The 10430-nt window shown below is 32.1% G+C and overlaps 1 long non-coding RNA gene across 1 annotated transcript; it reads right to left on the reverse strand.

Annotated features, from left to right (window-relative positions):
* Nucleotides 1-3089: 3089 nt before the first annotated feature.
* On the reverse strand, nt 3090-5798 carry LOC120276357. Its single transcript, XR_005541217.1, has 4 exons — nt 5402-5798; nt 5085-5289; nt 4615-4883; nt 3090-3409 (listed from the first exon to the last, which is right to left on the reverse strand). It is a non-coding gene; the product is annotated as an uncharacterized LOC120276357 (long non-coding RNA).
* Nucleotides 5799-10430: the final 4632 nt, after the last annotated feature.

Raw genomic sequence — 10430 nt, forward strand, 5'->3', positions numbered from 1 at the left:
GTCAAAGTGTTAGAAATGGCAGCTCTATACCCAAATACAAATATGCCATTAAGAACCATAATTGCAGAGAGCTTATGACACCTGTGATGAAGATCAGCCCCTGAAGGAACTTGATAATGGATTCTACAAGAAACTATATGTATACATTGTACTAAACTTATCAATATCAAAGTTCAATTACCAAAACAATGAAATAAATAAGCAAAATTTCCACAGGACTTCTGTCATTATAAATGAGGGAAAATCAACTTGAAAACTCTATCGTCAATAAAAATTTTCATTTTACCAACAATGCCATTTTTAATATCATAATCATCCCTGAGTGATCAAAACAAAGGACATAAGACAACTATACTAACAAGCAAAGAAGCTAAGAGGAAAAAAAAACTAGTAAAAGGAAAAGGAAAGGGTAATTTTCTAGAAAACTATCAACAACTCACGCTAAGTCCAGAGTAGAATGTTGCAAGTAAGACATAATAGCCAGATTTTATTGTTTTTTTTTTTTTGGGGAAGAGGAGTGGGGCAAACCCACTGAGAGACCCGGAGAGCGTGCACTGGCGCCGGTGGAACAAGTGGGGACGGGGTCGTGCTCACGTGGGCGCTAGAACCACCCATACACAACCACTATTGGCAACTCCCAGAAATGTACCCCCAGCCGAGAATCGAACTCTCACCACTCGGTGAGAGCTCTATCGGCGACCCGTGTACCAATAGACCCGAAGGTCGTTGGCAGCCAGAATTTATTGTTGACTACTGCCCGGAAATATAAAACGAAGACCATGAGTCCATCATAAAGGACACTTCATTGACAGCACACTATAAAGAGAAAACTTTTCTAGCTAGCCTATTGGTTCTCATTTACAGCTAGGATACCATCAAAGTGAGGAAGATAAGGCCAATCGAAACAATGACTACTCTCACTACCGAGATGAGAATCCCACATTTCACTGAAGGGAACAAAAACATAATAAAAAATAAAATAAAATAAAATAACCATAAATATGTTATTCAATATCGACATTGATTTTGCTATGGAAAGAGAGAAAATTCTAATAATCAATAAAACAACCAAAATAATAACATCTCAACATGAGTAAGTCATGCGCACCCAACTGGACTCAAAACAACTGATGCAAAAGGCCTGGTGAGCATTATTATAATATAATAGCAGAAGATATCAAAATTTGATCGATTTGCATTAGAAATTTTTACAGTGTCCATATGAGCAAAGAGGTAACAGAATTTTAAAAAAAAAAAAAACAGAATTTAAGAAGAAATTGAATGGAATCAGAAAAGAGAAGAGGTACCCACAAACCAAAGGTTTCTTCATAAGGTCATCCTGCTCTGGCTCAGAAAGTTCACCAATCTGCAGAAGTGAATAACAAACAGCAATCCATCGCTGATCTTTCTCTGGATGTTCACTGGAATGCAATGCTATACAAATTGCAAAAATTAGCACAAGACATTCTTTGACAAGAAAATTCAGCGGACAAGTAACCTGCATAATATCTGCATTCAATTAATTTAAAATTATTGAAAGACAGACAGGCAAAGGAACTCCACGACGACATCAGGGAGTTCTACTAGATGATTGAAGAAAATAAGAACAGAAGGAGCTCAACCAACTTCTCAATAAGAGAAGAAAGGAGTCAACATGACCACTCCAGGCCATTAGATTAACCTGCAGAAACAAAGATGTAAAAGTAGATTATAGACAGAGATGTGACAAATAGCTTGCATCATAAGTGATGTTCCAATATCTGAAGATTGACTGAAAACATTTAACAATACAATAAGAGGGAGTCCAAGCACCAAATTAGAAAGACTTCCAGTGGATCAGGGAAAATATTTATAAAGATTGATTAGAATGTGCCCTGCAGCCTGCTTGATGAGCAAAATTATCACAAAACATTGATCACACATTTGCCAATATTGAAATTGAATAAGAGACACAACCCAAAGGTCATAACGTCAAGACGAACTGACTTCAGTATAGTTTTCCTTTATCATGAGACCAAGCAAAACTTCCCATGTAAAGATACGTAAAATAAGGGAGAAATGAGTTTCTAACCTCAACTATCAAGGAGACAGAGAAATAACCGAAGAATCACTGCTTCTAGCAGCCAAAGCATCTGGAGCTTGACAATCATCAATTATCAATATTTTGTGCACTAGGTTCACCCATGAAATAACAATTTTGAGGCAAAGGCACAGTACATAGAGATAATCTGTCATATGTCATATCAATTCTGAAACTGTTTGGAAACAGTCTGATGAGAACCAGTAATGGCTTCTCAATTGTTTTAAGAAGTCCTCAGATTAGTTTATGGTAAACAGTATTCTTATCTCTACAATGTGGGAAAAGCGGACTGGATAAAAATAAACAATCTTAAGGGGAGGATAAAGGCAATCCTGCATCTAAAATCAAGCCTCATTTTCTACTTAGTGGCCAATGGCAGCGACCAATGGCTGTTGCAACCGTGACTTCATTCCTCACCTTTTCCACAATATGGCTAAGATATCATAAACAACTTCTTGCCTCATATTTTATCTTAAACAACCACCAGTTATATGTTAAGGCAAAATGTTGAGCATCAACAAAATGCTACTGCAAGCCTAACCGGTGGCTGGCCACAAACAAACTAACCAGTAAGCCATGCAAGAAATTGTTCTAATGCACCAATTAACAAATATAATTAATTAGCTGACAAATCAAAATGACATGACAAATTTTATATTTAACTATTGAGAAGCAGTTTATATTAGTGAGAAGCTGTGCAATTTAAGCAGAAAATATGATTTTATAAATATGCAGATTTGATGAAACAATATGAATGATAAAAGATTCAAAGAAAAACCACTTCTCCTGATTTCTCTGTACAAATGATTTACACAAATTGTCCTGCACATGCGGTAAAGATAGCAAAAATGCTAGCTGGTAACAAAAGTCATGTGAAATATTGCATCAATAACATAGATAAATGCTAGCTGAAAAACAAACCATGTGAAACAAAAACAGATATATAATTGAATAATAGTTACTAATGTTTTTTATTACTTTGTTGGCAAGAAATAGTTCATGCCCGTGCATCTCATCCAGAAAGAAAGGAAAAGCACTACAACAAATAGAATAGGATTTCTCTGGAATCACAAGAATCCTTAGAAAAAGATTCCAACTCAGCATCTTTTAAGAAGAGTTGCTCTTTGGAGACATGATGTCGAACCCAAGATGTGCCAAAACAGCTTCAGATTTTGCTAGCCAGGAACAAAATGCAACTTTTAGGCAGTGGCTCAGCATTTAAAGTAGTTTTCAGGATGATGATGCTTAACAGTACCATTTGACTCTTTCTACCATTAACTGTTCTTTGCAGTTTTGTGGGCTTAAAATAAAAGTGTCATAACACTTTACCTAACGAAATACAAATGCATGAAGATAGTGAGAGAATGGGAAGAAAAAAAATGAACATAGTCACAGAACCTATTAAAGCATCAATGCCAATACATGTGAAGATTGCCATGAACCACCCAAAAGTTATAAAATACAACATGGATGAATAAGATTCGCGACCAACAAAATCAAAGATTTAGGTTATGGAATAGAAATCGACTGTAATCCAAATTACTGGCTAGTCATGATATGCCATGCTTAATTACAGGATAGCTAAATTTGATAGAAAAAGTACATATAAGAAACAACATATCAAAATCCATATAGTAGAATAAAATGACTAATGTTCAATTTGAGGCAAACAAAATGACTTTTCTATAAATTACCTGAACCTTCAGTAGAAGCAGATACAAACTAGCACTCTCCTTGCTAGGGTTGGAATTAGATGCTAAATCCTAAAATATTAAAGAAACAACACAGATATTTTAATAGAAAAAAGAACAATATCACCTAGTAACAGAAATGAGAAATATGAGAGTTCAAACAAAATCAACGTTATCACCAGCTTTGAGATTATTAAAGGGTGATTTCGATTATACAATGTAATCACTAAAATTATATTGGAACTTTTGAGTAAGGGTAAAAAAATGTCGTAAAATTAAATATTTTTTGCCTAGAAGATGTGAAACAAATATTTGACATTATATACTTTTATTGTAAATAACTCCTATGTCACCCCTCTGCTGCCATTAAAAGAATAGTCTTTGCTTTATATTAATTTATGAACTATGATTATACTAAAAATTGAAACTACCCTGTAAAAAACCATAAAATACATGTAAAAACAAGTTATGCTACAAGTTTGCTTCTATTATTAATCATTAAAATTAACAAAAACATACTTCAAAATTTTTTAAAAACATATAAAATGATCAAAATATTCTACAAAAGAACTTTTTTTTTTTTTCATTTTACACATTTACTTTGTAGATTTAATGAGGGGTTATTTGCAATGAAATTAGAGAATGTAGGATTTTCTATTAGCTACCAATAAGTATACAAAAAATGATCACTAGGTCTTTTTACATTTTAAACATACATGGAAAACAAATCTCTACAACTTTCTTAACACCCTAAAATACCTTCTATTTTCAAAGCTTTCCCTTCTAATCCATTATATTTTAATTTGACTAAAAAATTTTATGAAACTACAATCTTACCCTCACCTTTACCCACTTCCCCTCCTTGTGCCAACAAGCATGTCCTAAACTAGCTCGTATGATAGGGATGATCATCGGACATCTTCACAAGTCAAACGAAGGCAACCTGCAAAATACGCAAGAGGTTTTTTTGAAAAATTTGAAAAGGATTTCGAACCTGAAAATCATTTGCTTGCGAAATTTTTGGGCTGCTGAATCTTGAAGCAATTTGACACACAAAAGGAATGAATTTCAATAGCCGAACCAATAAAAACAGCGTCCGCTTCTGAGCTTCTCTGAAAAAGAATTTAGCAGATTCTAAAATATCACCCATATATGAACAGAAATTATTGAATCATGAATAATGTAGAAATGCCAAAGGTAAATGGCTGCATTAATGTTAAGAAGTGACCATTCTTAAGAATGCAATATGTGCATATCATACTAGGCTGATGGAAAGAAAAGAAAATTTCGGGAAAACCAACCATTATACAGACCTCCTTCACTGTGCTAAGCATGGCTTTTAGAACACTTTGTCTTGAAGAAAGCTAACCCGCAAAGAAACAAGTCGGGAAACCCGAGGCGTACAAAACTTTGTATCACAGCTGTGTGGCCCAAAATAATAAAATGAATTTTATGAAAGTACATAATTATCTGCTTCTTGCTGCAAAGGCATCATTTCAATTCTCCAGGGAAAATACTCTGCAAAGAGTAGAAAAATCCCTCACCAAAAGGGGGCAATGGTTAACAATCAAACATCAAGGACTAAACATCATGCAAGTCAAAGAATATCAGAAACTTGTTTAATTCCTACCGCAAAACAACCTTTACTGCTCCACAAAAGAAAGACCATCTGGGGAGTAGACATATCTTTAGAAAGTGAGTGCCTAAAAACCAAAGATCAATGCTTTAATATCATGCTAGAAGTGAGATCAATGTTTTAAGCCTCTAAACACATGAATATACAGGAATGTAGGCTAGGTGTCTTGACACTACATGTGGACACCTGCAAGGACCTCACGCATGAAAGGACACCCAAAAATTGACTGTAGAAACAGAATGGACCAATTTATTTTGCTTTAAATTTTTTTAGGCAAAATCATGCCATCGACAGTCTGCTGGTTGAATCCAAAAGAAGATTTTTCACCGACAACAGAGAGTTGAATCCTCAAAAATCAAATATATATATATATTATACAGTGTATATATATACACAGACAGAGAGAGAGAAGACAAGACAAACGATTGCTTGTGGATGAGGCACTCGAATTTCTTACATGCCTTCAATTGTTTGCAAAAGAAACGGCCATGTTTGATCTGATAAAACAACAAAAATGGTCAAAAATCCCCTTCAATCCAAATGTATTCAAGATAAAACACAAAAAAGAAAAAAAAAAGAGCTAAAAAAATTCGAGATAACCGCCATTCATGCCATCAGCCTCAATCGGAGCAATATTCCAACCAAAAATCACCCTCCAACGAACTACACACAAGCCCCCCACTCTCCTGGACACCATCGACACAAGAACCAATGAAAAGCATTAGAAAGCATCAGAAAACAACAAAGAAATCAGAGAAGAAAACTTCCATGAATCTGGCCATGGATCTCTTCGATCGAGCCCCCTCTATCACGACAATGGCAGCAAGGGTTTCAGCGAGCGAGAAGAGCGAGAGAAGAGCGGGAAGAGATGAGAAGAGAGTGGAAAACGAAGCAAAAGGGGAGGGTTGCTTAAATAGAAGGCTAACGGATCCGGGTATAATCATTCCAGAGATTTGAATTCGTTTAGAGGATCCGAAACCCGATTGCCTGGCAGCTTAAGAGAAGCATATATATGGATAAGCCTAACGGCTATATGTTTCTATACAAATATAAATATATACATAAAATATATATATATATATATATGGAAATGGATCTCGGTTATTATTACTGGAGATTGAGAATCATCAACCACTATCCAATGATTTGACACAAAAATGTAAACCAGAGGACAAAAGTTTGAATCCTTCTCCTAATACTATTTATGTATTGTTTATGTACTAACATGCCTAAAAAATATATTAACAAAAAGAGATCTAAGTTAATAACGGTCAATATTAACAATGAAAATCTGAGAACAATAATTTCTAAAAAGATATGTTAATAACGGTTATATAAATATATATATGGAAGGATCTGAGTTCTTAACAGAAGATCTGAGAACCATCATGCCTAAGAGAGATACACTAATAATAGGTATGTCTATATATATATATGGGAAAACATCATCTAAGTAAGTCCCTAGATTTGAAATCTAGGGACGTTTTATAAATCTCACGATGGGTGATCTGATTGATTATATAAACACCGTAGTACATCATTACCGTGATCGATCATCGCAATCTGCGTAAGCAGCGGTTTCTACTGATTTTCGTAATGATAAGAGAGTCAGATTTCGGTCAGATGCATTTCTTTATAGACGTCACTGAGATTTGAAATCCCAGGGACGTCCCCTGCATGATGGGTTTCTATATATATATATATATATATATATATATTAATATGGATCCAGGTTGTTATCTCTTAATGATGAAGATGGGAGAACTATCATGACTATGTATTTATATGTGAGTGTAAACCAAATCTTGGTTTCTTTATAATGAAGGACCAAATTCAAAAATAAATAAATAAAGATAAATAAGAGTGGAGAGAAAAAGAAACACAAAAAAACAAAAACAAAACAAGAAGAGGAAGGGTTAAATAATTATGAAGAATTCAATAAAATAAGGTTGTTGATCACATAGCTGATATTTGCTCAAAAGACTCAACTATTAATCCTATTCTCATACTATAGCATTTGCTTGAGCCCGGTGACATTCTGTTGGCTTGCCATGTTTAAAGGAAGTTATGCTTATGTAATGTAAAAGTTCTTCTCTAGTGAAAGTGCACTCTTTATCTGTTTTTCTGCAATTAAGAGATGAAGCCATGAGATATTATGTCTGCAGCAATGCTAATTTCTTTGTGATCACATGATTGGATATATATGTTCATATATAGTTCTCTGAAGTCAAGTAATTCATGCTAATATGCTTTGACATCTGCTGTATTTGCTTAGGGAATTGATATTCAGAATTTGGCATGCAATCTACAATGCTTGATAATCTAATTATTGAAATATGTTGCAATATTAAGCAATAAATTGCAGTTAGAATAATAAATAAATTTATCCATATTCTTCTTTAATTTGGTGATCGATAAGTAAAAACCTTTTTTATGGTTTTTTACGCGGCCATATTCATGTCCTTCGATTTTTATCATATTTATTTATTTGAAAAAAACTTATTTCCTTCCAAATTTGTAGATTTATTTCAAGTAAAGATTTATAACCTCTGCAATTTATTTAAAAAAAATAAGTTTGTAAATGCTCATGTTAGGTTGAGTTTAGATTTTAAAATTAAATTATAAATAAAGTGAGCTAGAAAAATATAGGTATATTAGTCAACAACCTTCTAGCACTATTTCTCATATGTAAGGTGTTCGTGTTGTTACTGAAGAGACAAATTCGAATTTCAATTTAAACAGGGTAAAGGCACAATTTTATTGATGTAATAACTTCACGCTTGCGCACGTCCCTGACATGTGGCTAATCCACACTTCATAATGTATATATATATATATATCACAGTATACTAAAATAGAGATTTGAAAATAATACTAGTTATATTATTATTTTTATTTATAATACTTTTTATTAATAACAAAATAATCAAATTCAAAAAAGGCAAAATAAAAGCTATAATAAATTCCTTTTTTTTGTTATAAATTTATATTACCAATAAATTTAATAAAAAAATTTATTTTATTCGAAAAGTGCTAATTTATAAATTTTATTTTAATAAAAAAGTTAGTTGAAATCTTAATTTACAAAAAAGAAAAAAAAATAATTAGATGATACCTTCATAAAAATCAATTGCTTTAATAATAATTTTAACTTATTAATCCATCAACACAAATGCAATTCATCACATTAAAGCATAGTCTCAAATTGTATCTGTTATAACTCCCTTCTCAAAATACTAATCAATTCATTCACACATCACATAAGAAAGTAAAGCAGAAAGTAAGTTAAAAGAACCAACCATTAAAAATAAATAACAAAGGAGGGGGAAAAACTTAATGAATAAAGTTCAAAAATATTAATATATAGTAGAATAATTATTTATTTTCACTTAAGTGAACCAATCCATTAAATCAAGTTTTGTTATTCCTTTTACCAAGCAAGCAACCCAGGTTCACTAGCACATTATAACATTATATATATATATATATATTTGAATAAATAATTAAAAGCCCCCGCTTGGTCTTGGCCCACCGCTATATCAAGCCCATATAACTAAACAAATTAGAGAAAATAATCAAAAGAGTAATTTTTTTTCTCTTAATTTAATGTCTTTTTGGAATTTTGACATATATATATATATATACTGAAAAACCTCATAATTGCTTTTATATTCACTAAAAAAATTATCTTCGTTCATTTCCCTACAAAACCCTAATAATTGCATAAGAACCTTATTCCATCAATTTTCCAAATGTTTACATGCATAGAGTATATAAACTCATTAATAATTAACTATTTATAAGAAATGTTTAAAATTCTCTATACAAAACCATCGAACTAAAATTTTAGAGGTATACATGCAAAATTGTCTTTCATATTTTTCTCTTTATCTTAAAACTGCATGTTTTTTTTAATTTATATCTTAAAACTGCATGTTTTATATTTTTCTATTTATATTTTTGTATGAAGATGTTTTTTTTTTTAATAAAACATGTGTATATATTTTTTAGGGTTTAGGGTTTAGGGTTTATTGTATATTTAACACTATACAATAAATACTCCTATTTAAGATTTAAGTTAAAGATGGATATAAATATGGAGCACACACATAAGTTTAACAACACTTTACCATTGCCTTGTGTAAATTTCGATCTCGGGCCGTATACTAGTAAATATATTTTTTTCCAATGATGCATGTACTATTTTCACTAGCTTTTATTTTGAATAAAAAAAACTTCAAATATCTCATCATCATACGTCACATAACAATATGTCAACAATGATTTCTATGTGGGAAACAAAGACCAGAAAAACCAAGTAAGAACGCGTACTATAAAAGGCTGCATAAAATGAATGTGAAACCCATGACATTCAAGTGCAATGTCCACTAAAAGCGGTGCTATTCCAACTCATGTTCCTGTAAACCTTTTCCGTTTATAACCAACAAAGTATTCAAAGAAGCCTGCATTAAGCATTAGAAAGTTGGTTTTTATTTATTTATTTGAATGTGATTAAATAACTAAAATAAAATTATATATATATATATATATATATATGAGATGATAGGGTCAACACAACATGCCTTTTGGTCAATTCAGTGAAATGAAGCCTAAATTTTATGGGATGGCAATATGGCATTGAAAGAATATGAGGAATCCTAGAGAGCAAACGACCTTCAGCAATCAAATTAATTAACCGAGTCATGATGTGCACCAACTTATGAAAAATATTGTGTTATGTTTAGGAGGTCTCGGCCTTGTGTCATATTTTGTATTTTAGTGTCATTTGTGTATTATCAATCACTAGTAGATTTTTATTTTCTAAATTTCTTTGTTTATCTTACCCATCACTAGTAGATCTTTTATTTTCTTTGTTGCTTTGTTTATCTATGTAATTCTTTCTCGTTGTCTTTAATAAGAAATTGGATATTTATTTTAAAGAAATGTTTATTTCTTTTGCAATTTACCAAAGCGGATGTGAGTCCTTCCTAGCAAGCAAATATAAAACCAATCATGTTTTATT

The sequence above is a fragment of the Dioscorea cayenensis genome, chromosome 14, assembly GCF_009730915.1.
Source record: "Dioscorea cayenensis subsp. rotundata cultivar TDr96_F1 chromosome 14, TDr96_F1_v2_PseudoChromosome.rev07_lg8_w22 25.fasta, whole genome shotgun sequence".
In the NCBI taxonomy this organism is placed as follows: Eukaryota; Viridiplantae; Streptophyta; class Magnoliopsida; order Dioscoreales; family Dioscoreaceae; genus Dioscorea; species Dioscorea cayenensis.